The sequence below is a fragment of the Bos taurus genome, chromosome 15, assembly GCF_002263795.3.
Source record: "Bos taurus isolate L1 Dominette 01449 registration number 42190680 breed Hereford chromosome 15, ARS-UCD2.0, whole genome shotgun sequence".
Taxonomy (NCBI): Eukaryota; Metazoa; Chordata; class Mammalia; order Artiodactyla; family Bovidae; genus Bos; species Bos taurus.
This window is the reverse complement of record NC_037342.1, coordinates 58,998,488-59,019,570: the sequence shown is the minus strand read 5'-3', so window position 1 is coordinate 59,019,570 and position 21,083 is coordinate 58,998,488. Positions and strand designations below refer to the sequence as shown.

General features: G+C 37.2%; 1 protein-coding gene across 11 annotated transcripts in view; it reads right to left on the bottom strand.

The window, feature by feature from the left end:
* METTL15 (methyltransferase like 15) overlaps positions 1 to 21,083 on the bottom strand; it is a 370,583-nt gene that overhangs the window by 157,406 nt on the left and 192,094 nt on the right. The window lies entirely within an intron of this gene.

Sequence of the window (21,083 nt, the reverse complement as noted above, 5' to 3'; positions counted from 1 at the left end):
GACTATCTTTCCGTCATTCTTAATTTCATTAAAAGTCAGGACTCTAAGTAAAATTATAACAATATTCTAGGGTTTATAATATAGATATATTGTATATGACAGCAGTAGTGCAAAGGATACACAGAGTGCATAAATGAAGCTACACTATCACAAGGTTCTTGTATTTTATGGGAATTTAAAGTTGCATATTGTGGTCTCTAAAACATTCAATAAAAATAATGCAAAGAAATAAAGCCAATAAATTAATAGAGAATAAAAATAATCCACAACATATTTTAACATAAAAGAAGGGAGAAAAACAGGAAAATAAAAATGAGGCAAAGAGAAAACAAATAGGAAAAATGGAAGACAATATATCCAAATATAAAAAAAAACACATTAAATATAAATGTACTAAACATCAATAAAAATGTAGAGTGTATGACTGAAAACTAGCAAGATCTAATTATACACTGTCATTGTCAAGACCTAATTATACATTATACCTAATAAATTATATAATTATACATTATAGAAATGTACATTAAATTTAAAAATACAAATAAAAATAAGCAAATAGCTGTGGAAAAGTATATCATGTAGAGAGTAAGCATAAAAAAGCCCAGAGAGACTATATTACCATTAGACAAATAAACATCTAAAATGGAGAATTGCTGTGCTGTGCTGTGCTTAGTTGCTCAGTTGTGTCTGGGCACGAAGTCCAATAGACCGTGTCACTAATCAGATTCTTTGTGACCCCATGGACTGTAGCCCACCAGCCTCCTCTGTCTATGGGGATTCTCCAGGCAAGAATACTGGAGTGGGTTGCCATGCCCTCTTCCAGGGGATCTTCCCAACCCAGGGATCAAACCCAAGTCTCTGCATTGCAGGCAGATTTTTTTACCATCTAAGCCACCAGGGAGAATTGCTAGACCCCAAAATAAACATTTCTTATAGAGAAAATAATCAAGATAGCAGTAAGATACAATTACAAAAGCATATGCACCAAATAACATAGTTCCAAAATTTTACACCTCTTAGAAAAATGACCCACATTTATATACGCAATTGTATTTTGACCAAATGTCAAGTTAATTCAATGCAGAAAGATTTTCAATGAAAGTGATTATATGTACAAAATAAAATGAACTTCAACCCTTACACCTTACTATACACAAAACTTAATTCAAAATGGATCATGAACCTAAGAGCAAATACTAAACCATAAAATATACATCTGACAAAACTCTCTTATTCACATATAAGGGAATCTCACAACTTAATAATAGTACATATTTTAGTAATCTGTACCTCTGGTAATAAAGTGCATTAAGACAAATCTGATTAATCGTTTTAGGAAACTGGATTAGAGAGGGGACAAATAATATTTTATATGTATCTCAGAGCTGAGAACCTGGCCATCTGACGTTAACAAATCAGTGTTACATGTTCACTTTTCCCTCCACAAAATCTACTTCATTGAAAGGCTGGAAAACATTAGACACTAGGGAATTTATCTTCCAACAACCAAGTCTCTCAGAAACAAAAGTCAAAGTTGAGGAGGGAGTTCAACTTCTTTCCCTTTGATATTCAACTTCTCCATTTTCCAGGGCAAGAGTTTTAGTCACTGGGCAATGTGTTTCAAAACATTCTAAGGATCTCAACAAACATGCATGATTTAGAACTTGAACTTAGAGAATGCTTCAGGAAGGCTGCATTCCCGAAGACCTTAAGTGATTCAAACCTTGCCTAATTCAACACTAATTTTTTCAAAGGGGAAATGTAATATATGTTTTAATGTACATGGATTTTAATGTAAAATAGGAGGCAAACATTCATGGAACACATGGATCAATAAATACTGTAGGATATTTCTGCTTTAAGGCTTCAGTTCAGTTCAGTTCAGTTCAGTCGTGTCTGACTCTTTGCAACCCAATGAATTAGCATCTCTAATATTTTGTAGAAATTAAACTATGGCTCCACATGGTAACTGGTTAGCTTTCCTTGTATTTTATCACATTTTAAAGATAAATATTTGAGGATGTGGTTTTTTAACATAGCCCACTGAATTAACCATACCTAGATATATGTTAACTAAATAGAGGAAATGACAGAAAAGGAGAAAGCTTAATTAATACTTTGTTGATATTATCATTAGATATATTTTTGAAAGCTAATAAAAATAGGAAATGCTAAAATAATGCAGTATGTCTGAAATCTCCATGAAAGTGAAAGTTGCTTGGTCGTATCTGACTCTTTGAATTCTCCAGGCCAGAATATTGGGATGGGTAGCGGTTCCCTTCTCCAGGGAATCTTCCTGACCCAGGAATCAAACCAGAGTCTCCTGCATTGCAGGTGGATTCTTTACCAACTGAGCTATGAGGGGAGCCCCCAAATCTCCATAGAAATTCTACATAAACAACAGCATTGGTTCATTTGATATGAAAAAATATGGTAGGCATTTTTGTTTACCAGCTAAAATGGCACCTTCCTGTATCATAATTATAGTTTACAATTCATGTAGCCAGCTAGATATAGAACTACAAGATTCCTGACTAATTATTTTAATTGAAGAAACCTGTTTTTATTTCAAAGTATTCAGATAAAGTGACTTTATTAATACTTTATATTATGCAACCTCAAGTTTATATAATTCATGTTCACATTAAGTTCATTCACCCTACATATGACTCTGGAGCTCACAAATTAACACCAATGTAACCAGATAAGCTTGTCTTTATAAGGTTTAATTAGGCCTTGTCACTATCAGATAATGGAGAAAGAAAATAAGAGCTTTCATTTATATTTAGGAATGGATGATCCTGAAGATAATAGGATAACCAGATTTCATGAAGCTTTCCTTCTGGCATTTACTTCTGCTTAGGGAATTCTAACCTGGACTATGTCCACTGGGTTTCCTGAGTAGGATTTCTAGGAGTGGTCCTGTCAGCCTCCCCAAGTTGCATTTTTAGGGAGATGACAAGGGACTGCAATGGACAATGTGTGGTTTTGTGGAGCTTTTTAGTGCTGCTCTGGGGATCAAAGACACTATATCCTCTCTTCCTTTATACTGGCACTTTTGTGTCTGTAATTATCAGAAGAGAGGCTGACGATAAAGATTGTGTAAAATGAAATAAGAAAGAAACAAAAGTGTATGAAATAAGATATGGTAATGGAAATTAAAACAGTAAAAACAAAACATCAACTGTTAATGTTACAGACAGACAAAAATATAAGAAAAGACAGTCCTACTATCAAGAATTAAACAAGATCTTTGTCTGAATTGGAAAGTTAAAGGACAATCAGTAAATGTCCTGTGCTTCTGAGGTAGCAAAAATGATTTCCTTGTGAGAATCACTAGTCAGAGAGTAACTCTGCTACAGAGTCCTCTTAAGTATGCTAGTCTATACTAGGTAGGAACAGTTGCCTACAAATAATCAGGAAAAAAGATTCAAAAACTATATTAGAACCAAGGTCTACCTATGAGCTGGACTCTAATTTAGGCCATAGGAAGAAAAATATTAGTGATACCTGCTCCCTAACTCTGAGGAGCTGGCTGTTTTGCAATCCTTCTCCACTGCTTTCTCATCTCCCATATCCTGTTATCAGAAATAGAAACTGGTCTCTCTGTTTTTCCATTTCCTGAGTTTAATCACAGAGTCTTGTATGGCTAATTCATTTGATTAAGGCATAGAGCAGGTAAGACAGAAAATATGGACTCAAGCACAATCTGGGTCATTTGGTTTGGTACTGAGAGAAAATCTCCTTTTCTATTTTATAGTCCATCAATGGATTCCCTTAACACCAAGCCACTGTATGTTAGTTCTAAATTGGAAGAGGTGTGCTTACCCTTCGTGGAGCACTTATCACACTCCTGTAATAACTAGTTTACTTGTCTGTCTTACTCTACTCCAGTCTCCTTGTGAACAGGAATTATTTCATGTTAACTCTTATATTCCTCCTGCTTAACAGACACTTATGATTGTTAATCCTGACTGTACGTCAGAGTCACCTGTGGAGCTTTTGAAAAAATAAAGATGCCTGGCTGCAGTCCACACCTATTGAATCAGTTTCAGGGGTTTATTACACAGGAATCAGTACTTTACAAAAGCTTCAAAGAGGATTTTGATTTGCAGCCAAGATGAAAAACTGCTATAGTAAACACTCAGTAAATGTTTGTTAAAAAGATAATGAATAGATAATGAACAAAAAATATGGGCAAATGAATAAAAATCTAGGACCATAACTACAAACAGTTTTATTCACATCACTGGATGAATAAACAAAGAGTATAATATTCAGTCACATCAATAAGTGACTAAATAAAGAACATAATATTCCCAGAGAAAACATTATGAATAGAATTTTAATAATGTCATGAAACAAATCCCATTCTATATCCCACTTTTTGGCCAAATGTGATTGTGGGTACTAAATTATGATTTTAATGGAACAACTGAACTCTTACATTTGCTAAAAATTTCATTGTCTGAATACAACTGCATGCATGTATTTAATGATATCTGATACAGACTGGGAATGTCCTTAATATTATTTGCACATGCAGTGGATCACTTGCAAATAATTTGAAACTGAGGCCCCGCAAACATGAAAACCCTTATTATCTGAAATGAGCAACTATGCAAAGTGAACTTTATTTTTGCATATTTTCTTTTACAGATTAATATAAGACATGAGAATATCTTGTTAATATTTGCAAATTTACTTGAAAATTTTCATTTAACTCTCCCATAGTTTAAGTTCAAGACTTCCCCCAAAGATTAATGCATAAATATTACTGAGATTTTAAGTTAACTTTATCTCACTTAACATCTTTGAAATCCTAAACCACAAGTTTTCTCAATTTTTCAAAAGAGCAGAACGGTTTTCCTCCTAATACTTTAAAACAGCAAAATTATGTCAATAAAACAGACTACAAAAGGAAATTGAAAACTAATATACGTTCAATACCAAGTTCCAGATGTTCAACCTGGATTTAGAAAAGGCACAGGAACCAGAGATCAAACTGCCAACGTCCGTTGGATCATCAAAAAAGCAAGAGAGTTCCAGAAAAATATATACTTCTGCTTTATTGACTATGTCAAAGCCTTTGATCGGGTGGACCACAACAAAATCTGGAAAATTCTTAAAGAGATGGAAATACCAGACCACCTGACCTGCCTCTTGAGAAATCTGGATGCAGATCAGGAAGCAACAGTTAGAACTGGACATGGAATAACAGACTGGTTCCAAATAGGGTAAAGAGTATGTCAATGCTGTATATTGCCACCCTGCTTATTTAATTTATATGTAGAGCACATTATGAGAAACGCTGGGCTGGATGAAGCACAAGCTGGAATTAAGATTGCCAGGAGAAATATCAATAACCTCAGATATGCAGATGACACCACCCTTATGGCACAAAGTGAAGAAGAACTAAAGAGCCTCTTGATGAAAGTGAAAGAGGAGAGTGAAAAAGTTGGCTTAAAGCCCAACATTCAGAAAACTAAGATCATGGCATCTGGTCCCACCAGTTCAGTTCAGTTCAGTTCAGTAGCTCAGTTGTGTCCGACTCTTTGCAACCCCATGAACTGCATCACGTCAGGCCTCCCTGTCCATCACCAACTCCTGGAGTTCACCCAAACTCATGTCCATCGAGTCAGTGATGCCATCCAGCCATCTTATCCTCTGTTGTCCCCTTCTCCTCCTGCCCCCAATCCCTCCCAGCATCAGAGTCTTTTCCAATGAGTCAACTCTTCACATGAGGTGGCCAAAGTACTGGAGTTTCAGCTTTAGCATCAGTCCTTCCAAAGAACACCCAGGACTGATCTCCTTTAGAATGGACTGGTCCCATCACTTCATGGCAAATAGATGGGGAAACAGTGGAAACAATGACAGACTTTATTTTCTTGGGCTCCAAAATCACTGCAGATGGTGACTGCAACCATGAAATTAAAAGAGATCAACCTAGACAGCCTATTAAAAAGCAGAGACATTACTTGGCCAACAAAGGTTCATCTAGTCAAGGCTACAGTTTTTCCAGTAGTCATGTATGGACATGAGAGTTGGACTATAAAGAAAGCTGAGTGCTGAAGAACTGATGCTTTTGAACTGTGGGGTTGGAAGAAAAGACTCTTGAGGTTCCCTTATACTGCAAGGAGATCCAACCAGTCCATCCTAAAGGAAATCAGTCCTGAATATTCAATGGAAGGACTGATGCTGAAGCTGAAACTCCAATACTTTGGCCACCTGATGTGAAAAGTTGACTCATTGGAAAAGACCCCGATGCTGGGAAAGATTGAAGGCAGGAGGAGAAGGGGATAACAGAGGATGAGATGGTTGGATGGTATCACCGACTCAACGGACATGAGTTTGAGTAAATTCTGGGAGTTGGCGACGGACAGGGAGGCCTGGCATGCTGCCATCCATGGGGTCACAAAGAGTCAGACACGACTGTGTGACTGAACTCTACTGAACTGAACACTTAAAAAAATGTATATTTAAGAGTAAATGAACATTAAATCCACTAAGGGATAACAAATTCTAATTTCAGTATACTTCTAGACACTATTTGACACTTACATCTCTCATGTTAAATAGGGAAAATTCATACCATAAGAGATTGACCCTAGCTATTCAAGAAAATGGTTGAAGTGTTCTGCCTCATTAGAGGTACTTATTCTCACATTCCAGATCAGGTTTGTTTGCAGTGGTACTTTAAATTCCTGACAGTTTCATATCCTTTTCTTTTCTTCTTCTCATATCAGCATCTTCTGGTAGCTTTTTATCTTTACCTGGAATGCATCCATAACCCCACCGTTTCACATCAATTCCACTGCACTCACCCTAGTGCCAGCCATCATCATCTTTTCCACACAGTTACCAGCAGATCTTGTGCATACAAAAATTCAATGTCATTCCACAGTTCAACACTTTCAGGGTCTTTCTATCACATGAAATGGGAACTGAAATTCTTACTGTGGCCAAATGTTTCTATGTCATATACAACTTCTGCTTCTCATCACCCCCATTTTTCCAAACTCTGTACTCTTAACTAATCCATGGAGTGTTGCAGACTGGGTCCTTTGACCTGTACCAAGAATATCTGTCTGCCAACATATACCTGGATGGGTAGCTCCCTACTTTATTCAGGTCTCTTAAACATTGCAGCATTAGAAAAGAAGGAAAATAGCACCTTGTCACTGGAGTCCTCTTATATGGTTTTATTATTTTTTTCAAAATATCAGGGATAAATATTTATTTACCATCTGTTTTCCTCCATTAAAATATATACTCAGTAAAAACAGAGACTTTGTTTACTGCTATAATCTTTTACACCAAAAACAGTTAGTAGATTGAAAGAATGGTTGAATTTACACTTTGAAGTTATAAACACAGTCATTGTTAGAGAACAAAAACAAAAGCAAAAAATATATCGTGTTGTATATGAAGTAAAATGTTAATGTCACTACTCAAATTCCATACAAGAAGCAATCAAAATGTATACTTTCTAACGTTCTTTAATAGATTCATGACACTTTGTATATAAATGTATATTTATAAAAAGAGAATGATCTATACAGTATGTGCAAGTGTCTGTTTACCTGCCTTGCTTTTAAAAATAATTTCAGTTGCCTAGACACATTATGGTCCATTTTGTCTGTTCATTTAACAAATGCTTGTACTGTCAAGAACAGTACCTAACTGGGAATGGTAATTAAGACAGAGGCAATCTCTACACTGGTAGAGCTCAAATTGCCAGCACAGCAGGAATATTTGGGATGTTTTCTGTTTTTACTATCACACACACACACACAAATGCTGCAGTAAACATGTGAGCTGCACATTCAAAAATTCTATATAGCAGAAAAACTACAAAGTAAAAAGGCAATCATGATCTGGGGAAAATACTTCAGTTCATTTCAGTCGCTCAGTCTTGTCCAACTCTTTGTGACCCCCAGGGACTGAAGCACACCAGGCCTCCTGTCCATCACCAATCCCGGAGTTTACCCAAACTCATGTCCGTTGAGTCGGTGATGTCATCCAACCATCTCATCCTCTGTCTTCCCCTTCTCCTCCTGCCCTCAATCTTTCCCAGCATCAGGGTCTTTTCAAATAAGTCAGCTCTTCATATCAGGTGGCTAAAATATTGGAATTTCAGCTTCAACATCAGTCCTTTCAGTGAACACCCAGGACTGATCTCTTTTAGGATGAACGGGTTGGATCTCCTTGCAGTCCAAGGGACTCTCAAGAGTCTTCTCCAACACCACAGTTCAAAAGCATCAATTCTTTGGCACTCAGTTTTCTTTATAGTCCAACTCTCACATCCATACATGACCACTGGAAAAACCATAGCCTTGACTAGACGAACCTTTGTTGGCAAAGTAATGTCTCTGCTTTTTAATATGCTGTCTAGGTTAGTCATAACTTTCCTTCCAAGGAGTAAGTGTCTTCAAATTTCATGGTTGCAGTCACCATCTGCAGTGATTTTGGAGCCCAAGAAAATAAAGTCAGCCACTGTTTCCCCATCTATTTCCCATGAAGTGATGGGACCAGATGCCATGATCTTCATTTTCTGAATGTTGAGTTTTAAGCCAACTTTTTCACTCTCCTCTTTCATTTTCATCAAGAGGCTCTTTAGTTCTTCGCATATCTGAGTTTTATTGATATTTCTCCCAGCAATCTTGATTCCAGCTTGTGCTTCATTCAGCCCAGCGTTTCTCATGATGTACTCTTCATATAAGTTAAATAAGCAGGGTGACCATATACATCATTGACATACTCCTTTTCCTATTTGGAATCAGTCTATTGTTCCATGTCCAGTTCTAACTGTTGCTTCCTGACCTGCATACAGGTTTCTCAAGAGGCAAGTCAGGTCGTCTGGTATTCCCATCTCTTTCAGAATTTTCCACAGTTTATTGTGATCCACACAGTCAAAGGCTTTGGCATAGTCAATAAAGCAGAAACAGATGTTTTTCTGGAACTCTCTTGCTTTTTCAATGATCCAGCGGATGTTGGCAATTTGATATCTGGTTCTTCTTCTGCCTTTTCTAAATCCAGCTTGACCATTTGGACTATTAGCTATACATGACCAGTTCATGTATTGCTGAAGCCTGGCTTGGAGAATTTTGAGCATTACTTTGCTAGCCTGTGAGATGAGTGAAAAATACTTGTAACTAACTAAATGTGAACTTGTGATAGTATGCCTGTAGAATTCGTGTTAGTTAGGTCAAAAACTGTTTATGCCCATCTAAATTTGAATAAATACTTCTAAATTTACTGTCTAAATATCAATAGATTGTGTCAATTTACTTCCACCAATAGTATTTGTGAGAGTCTTGCTCCTCAAGTCCTCAATTAGTACTAGACACTATCACTTTTTGTAACCTTGACCAGTCTAATAGTAGGCAAATGATACCTTATAGCTGTTTTAATTTGCATTTCTTTGGCTATTAGTAGAAGTAGGAATCTTCTCAAATCTAATGACCATTTGATTTTCACTATGAAGTCTGTGAACATCTTAATGTGATGTTGCTTTTTTCGTTACTGATTTGGAAGAACTGCTTATAAAATAATGACATTAACCCTTTGCCTCTCTATTTAGTTGCAAAGAATGTTCCTGGATTATGACTGTCTTTACAGTTTATGGATTTTTTTTCTATAGACTTTTCTTCATGTCTTTTAGATTCTGTCAAGTTTAGGAAGGCTTTTCTTACTCCAAGATTATAGCTATAATCAGCTGTGTTTTTCTGGTTTTCTTTCTTCATCTAAGTATTTGATACACAAGAAGTTGACGTTTTAGTATAATATGAAGAAGAGATCTAACTTTATTTTTTAAAAACTATATAGCTAATAGCCCTGAAATAGCATATTATTTCCTTACTCATTTGAAGTACTGCTTTGATCAAATACTACATTTTTAGATACAAATAGATCTGCCTCTGGATTCTCAATTGTCTTACACTGATATATTCTCTATTTTTCTGCTAATATCAGATTATTACTACTTTTTAAAATTTTCCAGGATATTGGGCTTTCAGGTGGAGTAAGTCCCTCTTCTCCATTCCACTATCTTTCTTTTCAAAAATTTTATTGGTATTTTCACTCATTATTCCCAATTAAATTTAGAAATAATAAAGCATATAGTGATAAACACTTTGCTTGGAATTACAGTAAATTTCTAAATTGATTTGGATAAAATTTACATTATCATATCAAACAATCCATCTATGGAACATAGTATTTCCATTAATATTTTATATGTCCTTCATTAAAGTTAAATAGTTGTCTTTACCTAAGTCATGGCCAGGCTGTTTGTAAGTAGTGTGTTTACACATACACATTTTAATAATGCCTATGGAAAAGCATTAGAAATGATATTATACGAAGATGACATGATGTAATAGAAATAGTGCTAAACTTGAGAAAGGAAAAACTAGGTTCAGTGATCAGATATTTTACATTTTTATGACTGTTTGATGTGGGGCAATAACACAACTTCTGAGTTTGTTTCTCCATTAGAAGAGGAGATGGTAACACTTTTCACAGGGTTATTCTAAAAGTAAAGAAAATACTCAGGAGCACCTAGTGCGTACTTGGTATAAAGTAGTCACTTTATGAATGTGAAAGTGACTTCACACATTTATTTATTCTTCTCAGTTGTAAAATGGAGTGATGAGAGGATTTGATATGTTAATTTGAGGTTCCAAACTAATTTTACTTTCATCCTGAACTAATAGCAGAATAGGTGGGATAGAGGGCTGTTGAAAACCCCTGAAGCATCTGAGTAATGCTTATTGGATTTAGGCATTAGACTAAAACATTTGGCATTTGGAATGAAGTTAAAATTTTCCTTCTGTAAAAATTAATGGTGCACTTCTAAGTTAACTTATATTATGGCATTCTAAGTGCATTATTTTTTTCCTCTGTTCTTTTTTTATTACTGCCCTATTAATAGTTCTCATGGAACATTTTTCTGTACAAGTTATCTGCTTTCTTAAGCATAGTTACTCAAAGATAAAGGAGGTGGTAGAGGAGGGGGAGAGGGAGGGAGTGGGAGGAGGACCTTGACTCTCATTTTTCAAACTGCTGTTCTGGGGAATAGTAATATAAACTGTAGCATTTGCATCCCCAACCAAACACCAAGGTGTCTATTGTCTCACAAGTCTAAGAAACCCAGCATGTTATACTCTTTTCTTGGAGATCCACAATACCCATTAGCGTTGTAAAGCTCTGAAGGTAACCATATAACTTTGTTTACCTAGGATGTCCAAACTTTTTGAAACAACTCTTAATTTTTAATAACAACTATTATTCCATGGGCTTCCCTACTGGCTCAGATGGCAAAGAATCTGCCTGCAATGTGGGAGACCAGGGTCCAATCCCTGGGTTAGAAAGAACCCCCGGAAGAGGGCATGGCAATCCACTCCAGTATTCTTGCCTGGAGAATTCTTATGAACGAAGGAGCCTGGCAGGCTACAGTCCATGGGGTCACAAAGAGCTGGACACAACTGAATGACTAAGCACATCTATTCCACAGAACTCCTTTGCTGGGTAACACACTTGGGAAAATACTGAAAATAGGTTTTGTGTTAATCCTTTCTAAATATCTTAAGTATGCTGTTAAATTCCTATAATAATTCTGAGAGGTAAGAAATATCCATATTTCCATTTAAAGGTGAAAGACAAAGGAGTTATATGTATCTTTCCAAGTTCACAAGAGTCAAATGAGAACTCAGGTCTTTTTTAACAAGAAGTCCACTCCAACACTCCTTTTTTGTAATACAAAATGAATCTAACTTGCCCAGAAGAAAGGCATAACATTTCTGGCTAGTTCATCTAAGAAACACATTCTGAAAAACCCAGATTAGCATTAATTCATCTAAAAAGAAAAATAAAACACCCTTTATTTTATTATATATGTAATTTTTAAAATTTATTTAAAATGTTCTTGAGTTTTGAAGTGTGCCCCAAACAAGGTAGCAATTTTAAGACTGTATATAACTAAACCATCTCATCTCCTTTTTCCTGATAAGCCTTTAAGGAAGTTAAGATTAAATCACATGGTTTAGAGTGATTTCCAGAAGCTCTGATTCCATGTCTGGTGTTTTATATAACAACCTCATTTTCTGGGAGAAAATAAGTGTGGACTCTTTACTCTAAGCCTGAATAGCCTTTTACTGAGAGATGTTGTAATGGAACCCAAATCACTTTGCATCAAGTTGCAAGAGTTTGGCTTTCTCTCCACATTTCCCTTGGGGAGATGTGCATTGTGAAGACTGAAGACTGCGCATCTGGCAAAGGCAGCGACTGCCCTGGTTTCTTACCCTGGGAACGGTAATGAATACCTTTGGCTTTTGTCCTTTTTGTTCCATTGAAAATAATATATTGTTAGCTTAGGTTATTAGACTGTGCATTTGTCTGTTTTCATCAGCTTTCTTGATAGTGGGTTTAAAAAAGAAACAGTTGCTACTGCTGCCATTATCAAAAGACTTTGGGGCAGGTACTGATTACACATTTTTGATTAAGAATCTAGACTCATCCAATGAAGTACATACTGGGCTTTTCCCGACTCACCTGCTGGAAGGGGGCCCTTTATAGTTGCCTTTATGTTCGAAAAATGAATGCTTAAAATTTTTCAGCTAAGCAAAATGAGGGTGGACAAGCTTGTGTATAATTAGGAATAAAGGGCTCAGGTGGCTAAAATTTTGGGGAATTAAACAAAGATCCTTTATTTTTTTTTTTTCTTTAAAGCTTCTTGAGAAATGGTGAAAGAAGACTGAAAGATTTTCCCATACATTTGTTATTATGCATTTCTTGTAAATGCACAATTTTAGCAGTGACAAGGTAGCGCTCCTTGCTCTCATTCTCAGCCTAGACTGACCTTTCCCTCTTCTTACAGTTTATGTCTGTGCATGTGTATGCTCAGTCGCTCAGTTGTGTCTGACTTTTTGCAACCCCACAGACTGTAGCCCGTCAGGCTCCTCTGTCTATGGGATTTCTCAGGCAAGAATACTGGAATGGGTTAGCCATTTCCTTCACCAGGGGATCTTTCTGACCCAGGGATCGAACCTGCGTCTCCTGCACTGGCAAGTGGATTGTCTACCACTGAGCCACCTGGGAAGCCCACAGCTTATGTCTATTCATCCTTAATACTCACTAAAGTGCAATCTTCTCCAGAAAGTTTTTGCAGTGACCTTTTAATATATATTTTTATCAAACTATTTATTACTCTATGCTATTTGCCTATTAACCCCTTCTAGGTTGTAAAAAGTCCAAAAACTTTTTGTATTTTCCTTATATCCCCAAGCCCAGGCTTAGGGCCTGGTGTATGGTAGGTGGCAAAGGGGAAAATCCACTAAATAAGAGATATTCTTCCAGTCCCAAAGATCAAGATGTACCATAAATGGTATGCTGACGGTAGACATTCATAAAATCCCTGAAATCTTTGTAATATGTTGTGTATGCATGCAGATTTATGTGGAAATACTCCAGGGTTTCTATCAAAGGCTCAAATATACCAGTGACTCCAAAGTAGGCAAATTCTTGGTGAAAACATATTGAGGATACTGGGTTTTTAGCTTACTACTTACCACCTTTAATAATATCACCAAATCAGCCTTTGCATTTATCTAGTTTTGGTTTGTTACATTTTTTCTTTAACTCCAGGAATATCACCACTTAGCACCACCAGAAGCGTTGTTAAAAATCCCCTTTATGCATGACAGCAGACATTGGAAACTACAGCAGTGAATATTCAGTCTTCCTCTGACTCACAAGGAATTTCATATTAAAAGTAAGAGAAAACCTTGCTTAGTAACAGGCTGCACGACATATAATAATAGAACACAATTTGTATGTGGAAGTGGTAAGATAGATTTCATTCATAAAAAACACTATGCTTCTGGCTAAATGACTTGAGGTCCTAGAGAAAAATTATCATTTGTAGTTCTGGGATACCCTTATGCTACTTATACTTTTTAAAATTTGATACATTCACATGTTCAAATGTATTGAGATTTTTAAACTTGTGAATGAAATTAACAATGTGCTGTGGTTGTCAACGTGATGCATTGCAATTCCCCCTGAGTGGTAGGGTTTGGAAATTAATTCAGCTCTTGCACCTGTTTGCCAGCATTCGTCTGTTGAATTTCCATCACATTTAATAAGTCTCTGTGACGCAACTCGTGTCCTTTTGCCTGGGCTCCTTTAATATAGTGTTAAATTCTCACTCATCTGAAATTTAAGTAATATTACAAATTTGAAATTGTTAATTAAAATCTGTGAACCTCAGTGGTTCTGGATAAAATTGGCTTTACTCAGTGAGGTTCTTTTGAAACTTCTGCAGAGGCTCATCTAATCCCCAACTCCTACTAGGTTAAGTCTGATGACAACATGATCTCACTAGGGGTGGTGGAATCTTACAAATCCTCATACAATTGGGAAAAACAGTTATAGGCTTGAACAAAAAAGGTAACAAGGAACATTACCCACTGAGATGAAATAAAGGAGATGGCTCAGAATTAATATAAAAGAATATCAATTGCTTGAGACGCAGACATAGAGAACAGACTTGCAGACACAGTAGGAGAAGGAGAGGGTGGGATGAATTGAGAGAGCAGCATGGAAACATATACATTACCATATGCAAAATAGATAGCCAGTGGGAATTTGCTGTGTGACAGGGAGCTCAACCCAGTGCTCTGTGACAGCCTAGAGGGGTGGGATGGGGTAAGAGATGGGAGGGAGGTTCAAGAAGGAAGAAACATATGCATACCTGTGGCTGATTCATGTTGATGTATGACAGAATCCAGCACAATATTGTAAGGCAATTAGCCTCCAATAAAAAATTTTAAAAAAGAATATCAAATTAAAGGATGGATATTTTCACACATTATTTTTCAATAAAACTAATTCTATCCTATCTATGTCTTAAGATGCTTAGCACAGATGGGATAACTTAAACTGAATCATGATTCCTATCATTTACTTAGATAGTCCATATCAAATTTACTTATTGTATCTTCAAGCCAGGGTTGAGGACTATTTGCCAGATCCTGTAAACACGAAGCAGAAGTCTACACAGGAGTTCTAGCATATTAAAGACCCATAATAAGATTCTTCATTTGAACCTTTAGGAGTAGTCTATAGGGCAAGCAGTACTACTCTGAGTTGGGCTGGACACATTTCCCAGACTTGGGAGATGGTGGCAGGAAAAGATATTTGACAATGTCCTCTTTTTCTTGTGAGGTCAGTATATACACATAATTAATCCTCAGGCTCCAACATAAAGTTGCTCGCCCTCCTGTAGCATACTTAACCTGCAACGGAACACTTCTCAACTGTGTTGCAATTATTAAAAAAAAAAAATTTTATCGCTCCCAATGAAATATAAGCTTCCAAAGTATGTCAGGATTATGTGTTACTTCCAGAAGGCAGGGATTATGTTTTCTTCATTTTTCTCATAACAGGCTTATTGAAAGACTAATAGACTATCTTACTGAATTAAAAAATAGATGGCCAATTTCTCCAAAGTCCTATAGCACATAGATTTTAGTTAAAACATAGATTGTAAGTATCTGCTTTTTTCCCCTACCATATCAAAATTTAATACTGAACTCAGCCCCTGACCCAAACTTTTATTTTCTGCCTGCTTTAGCCTACCAAATTGTTCCAGGAGCAGTGCTTTGGATAATGTCCAGTGAAGGCTACTGATTTCTAGAAGGATGTATGTTCATTTTGAAAAACAATGCTTCAAGGACTCAAGGTGTGTGTGTGTGTGTGTGTGTGTGTGTGTGTGTGTTGATGCCATTAATCTCACTTAGGGGATTTAGCCTAGAAAGGAAATATTCCTTGCTGATCCAGAATCCCTTAAATGTGCATAAAAATATTTACTATAGAGCTTCCAATAATAGCCTCCACTAGGAAGTAAGTCAAATACCTAATAATGAATATAGGATTAAATAAACTATGGTATTTCTTATTGACTAGTATATTAGAATAAAAATAAGTAACATAATAAAACATTAAGTGAATAAACTCTGAAGTTATATACTTTCAATCATTTCAACTCAAAAAATTTGAGAATAAATAAAAACAAAGAGATGATATGCCAAATTATATATATGTTGTGGTAGTAGAGTAGTATTAAACGTTTTTAAAGCTTTCACGTGAATTTCTTAATGTTGTATGACATAAATGAGGATGTTTTTATAATAGAGAAAAATTTTTTTTTTTTTTTTTTGCCTTGTGGGATCTTAATTCCTCGACCAGGGATCATCCTCAATGGAAGCACAGAGTTTTAAGGAGGTCTGTACATTAGAGAAAATTTTACATTATCTCTGTGACCATGAATTTTAGTCATTTTTACATGTATTTGTGAAAAAGATTCTATCAACAACTAGATAAAAGTAAACTCCTCATATTGATTAGTTTTTGTCAAATTCTATAATATTTCTAGCACATGGCTGTTGCTGCTGCTAAGTCGCTTCAGTCACGTCTGACTCTGTGCGACCCCACAGACGGCAACCCACCAGGCTCCCCTGTCCCTGGGATTCTCCAGGCAAGAATACTGGAGTGGGTTGCCATTTCCTTCTCCAATGCATGAAGGTGAAAAGTGAAAGTGAAGTTGCTCTAGGTAGTTTTAAAATATAATTTCTAATCATCACAATAATCTTATAAATTAGGAAGTATCTTTATCTTAGAGAGGATTAGAATGATTATATAACTTGTGCAATTTCACACATCTAGTAAACAGCAGGGCTAAAATTTGAATCTGAGTTTCTGTGCAATTCCAAAATGAATTTCTTTTTCCATTATTCAGTGATACAACAGAATGAAGAGTTGTGAACCCTGACTAATAATGCAAATATGCAAGCAGTATAGCAAGACAAGCAACCTGGCTTTTATTTTAAATTTGTCATGAAAGTCCATGTTCATCTACAGAGCACAGGGATGAAGTCAACAATGTAAATATCCTACCTGCTAGATTATCATTCTGTTTCAACTTCTGAGATACGTACCTGAGGCACATAGGCCTCAAGATTAATGCTTCCCAGTGGACTTTACATAAATGTTAACATTCTTTTTTTTTTTTAAATAAGAAAACATAGTACCTTCAAATCATTACCATGATACTGTCTCTAAAACAGTTCACTGAATAATAATAATTAGGCATCAGAGATTTTCACTGAACAATAATAATTTATATTATTTTTAATAATTACCACATTCTCTCCATTGGAAAGACTGATGCTGATGTTAAAGCTCCAACACTTTGAAGCAAAGAGACGAATTACTGGAAAAGACCCTGATGCTGGGAAAGACTGAGGGCAGGAGAAGAGGCCAACAGATGATGAGACGGTTGGATGCCATCACCAACTCAACGGACATTAGTTTGAGCCAACTCTGGGAGACAGTGAAGAACAAGGAAGCCTGGTGTGCTGCAGCCCATGGGGTGGCAAAGAATTAGACATGACTTAGTGACTAAACAACAACAACAACAATAACATTCTTTAAAATCCAAGCCTAGAGCTAATTATGTCAGGGCCAGCTTGTCACCTGGTTAATGAGATTCTCATGCATACTGAATGAATTGGCAGTCAGCCCATCTTTAGAGTTCTTTGATGTGATGAAGAAAAGAGGGCCAGGGGGAAGGTAAAGTAACAGCAGGAAATGTTTTCAAGAAAAAAGGGATGCTTTCTCCACTCTTGGTCTTTTCTAAGACTGCTTCTCAAGCTTCAGGTTCCTAGCTTGATGACTGTAACATCTCTGCCTGCTGACATCTTAACCATCCCTTCAAAAAGTGAGACAGCTGCTGCATGTGTAGGAAATCTCTACTGGTGAATCCATTATAAAATTTTTTCAGCATTTGTTCTATTCACTCAAATGCATTTCACCACTCAATACCTGCTCACTCACTCATTTTTATGTGTTCATTCAACAAAAGTAAAAAAAAAAAAAAGTCTACTAGAGATCAGTCTTCATTGGGTATTTAAAATATATTGTCTGCTTCAGTTATCCAAGAATTCTGTGAGGTAGTTGCTATAATTTATATTTTCAGATTCAGTTCAGTTCAGTTCAGTCGCTAAGTCATATCAGACTCTTTGCGACCCTATGAATTGGAGCATGCCAGGCCTCCCTGTCCATCGCCAACTCCCAGAGTTTACCCAAACTCATGTCCAACGAGTTGGTGATGCCATCCATCCATCTCATCCTCTGTTGACCTCATCTCCTCCTGCCCCCAATCCCTCCCAGCAGCAGGGTCTTTTCCAATGAGTCAACTCTTCGCATGAGGTGGCCAAAGTACTGGAGTTTCAGCTTCAGCATCATTCTTACCAAAGAACACCCAGGGCTGATCTCCTTCAGAATGGTTGGATCTCCTTGCAGTCCAAGGGACTCTCAAGAGTCTTCTCCAACACCACAGTTCAAAAGCATCAATTCTTCAGCGCTCAGGCTTCTTCACAGTCCAAGTCTCACATCCATACATGACCACAGGAAAAACCATAGCCTTGACTAGATGGACCTTTGTTGGCAAAGTAATGTCTCTGCTTTTTAATATGCTATGGGAGTCAGACATGACTGATCAACTTCACTTTCACTTTTTACTTTCATGCATTGGAGGAGGAAATGGCAACCCACTCCAGTGTTCTTGCTTGGAGAATCCCAGGGATGGTGGAGCCTGGAGGGCTGCCACCTACGGGGTTGCACAGAGTCGGACGCGATTGAAGTGACTTAGCAGCAGCAGCAGCAGAGGTTGGTCATAACTTTTCTTCCAAGGAGTAAGCGTCTTTTAATTTCATGGCTGCAGTCACCATTGGCAGTGATTTTGGAGCCCAGAAAAATAGTCTGACGCTGTTTCCACTGTTTCCCCATCTATTTCCCATGAAGTGATGGGACCAGATGTCATGATCTTTGTTTTCTGAATGTTGAGCTTTAAGCCAACTTTTTCACTCTCCTCTTTCACTTTCATCAAGGGGCCTTTTAGTTCCTCTCCACTTTCTGCCATAAGGGTGGTGTCATCTGCATATCTGAGGTGATTGATATTTCTCCTGGCAATCTTGATTCCAGCTTGTGCTTCCTCCAGCCCAGTGCTTCTCATGATGTACTCTGCATAGAAGTTAAATAAGCAGGGTGACAATATACAGCCTTGACATACTCCTTTTCCTATTTGGAACCAGTCTGTTGTTCCGTGTCCAGTTCTAACTGTTGCTTTCTGACCTGCATATAGGTTTTTCAAGAGGCAGGTCAAGTGGTCTGGTATTCCCATCTCTTTCAGAATTTTCCACAGTTTATTGTGATCCACACAGTCAAAGGCTTTGGCATAGTCAATAAAGCAGAAATAGATGTTTTTCTGGAACTCTCTTGCTTTTCCCATGATCCAGCAGACGTTGGCAATTGGATCTCTGGTTCCTCTGCCTTTTCTAAAACCAGCTTGAACATCTGGAAGTTCACGGTTCATGTATTGCTGAAGCCTGGCTTGGAGAATTTTGAGCATTACTTTACTAGTATGTGAGATGAGTGCAAATGGAACCCACTCCAGTGTTCTCGCCTGGAGAATCCCAGGGACAAGGGAGCCTGGTGGGCTGCCGTCTATCGGGTTGCACAGAGTCGGACACTACTGAAGCAACTTAGCATTGAGAATTCTTTGGCATTACCTTTCTTTGGGATTGGAATGAAAACTGACCTTTTCCAGTCCTGTGGCCACTGCTAAGTTTTCCAAATTTGCTGGCATATTGAGTACAGCACTTTCACAGCATCATCATCCAGAAATAGCTCAACTGGAATTCTATCACATCCACTAGCTGTGTTCGTAGTGATGCTTTCTAAGGCCCACTTGACTTCACATTCCAGGATGTCTGGCTCTAGATGAGTGATCATACCATCGTGATTATCTTGGTCATGAAGATCTTTTTTGTACAGTTGTTCTGTGTATTCTAGCCACCTCTTCTTAATATCTTGTGCTTCTGTTAGGTCCATACCATTTCTGTCCTTTATCGAGCCCATCTTTGCATGAAATGTTCCCTTGGTATCTCTAATTTTCTTGAAGAGATCTCTAGTCTTTCCCATTCTGTTGTTTTCCTCTGTTTCTTTGCATTGATCGCTGAAGAAGGCTTTCTTATCTCTCCTTGCTATTGTTTGGAACTCTGCATTCAGATGCTTATATCTTTCCTTTTCTCCTTTGCTTTGCACTTCTCTTCTTTTCACAGCTATTTGTAAGGCCTCCCCAGACAGCCATTTTGCTTTTTTGCATTTCTTTTCCATGGGGATGGTCTTGATCCCTGTCTCCTGTACAAGGTCACAAACCTCAGTCCATAGTTCATCAGGTATTCTATCTATCAGATCTGGGCCCTTAAATCTACTTCTCACTTCCACTGTATAATCATAAGGGATTTGATTTAGGTCATACCTGAATGGTCTAGTGGTTTTCCCTACTTTCTTCAATTTAAGTCTGAATTTGGCAATAAGGAGTTCATGGTCTGAGCCACAGTCAGCTTCTGGTCTTGTTTTTGCTGACTGTATAGAGCTTCTCCATCTTTGGAAGCAAAGAATATAATCAATCTGATTTTGATGTTGACCATCTGGTGATGTCCATGTGTAGAGTCTTCTCTTGTGTTGTTGGAAGAGGGTGTTTGCTATGACCAGTGCATTCTCTTGGCAAAACTCTATTAGTCTTTGCCCTGCTTCATTCCATATTCCAAGGCCAAATTTGCCTGTTACTCCAGGGGTTTTTTGACTTCCTACCTTTGCATTCCAGTCCCCTATAATGAAAAGGACATCTTTTTGGGGTGTTAGTTCTAAAAGGTCTTGCAGGTCTTCATAGAACCGTTCAACTTCAGCTTCTTCAGTGTTACTGGTTGGGGCATAGACTTGGATTACCGTGATACTGAATGGTTTGCCTTGGAAACAAACAGAGATCATTCTGTCATTTTTGAGTTTGCATCCAAGTACTGCATTTCAAACTCTTTTGTTGACCATGATGGCTACTCCATTTTTTCTGAGGGATTTCTGCCCGCAGTAGTAGATATAATGGTCATCTGAGTTAAATTCACCCATTCCAGTCCATTTTAGTTTGCTGATTCCTAGAATGTCAACATTCACTCTTG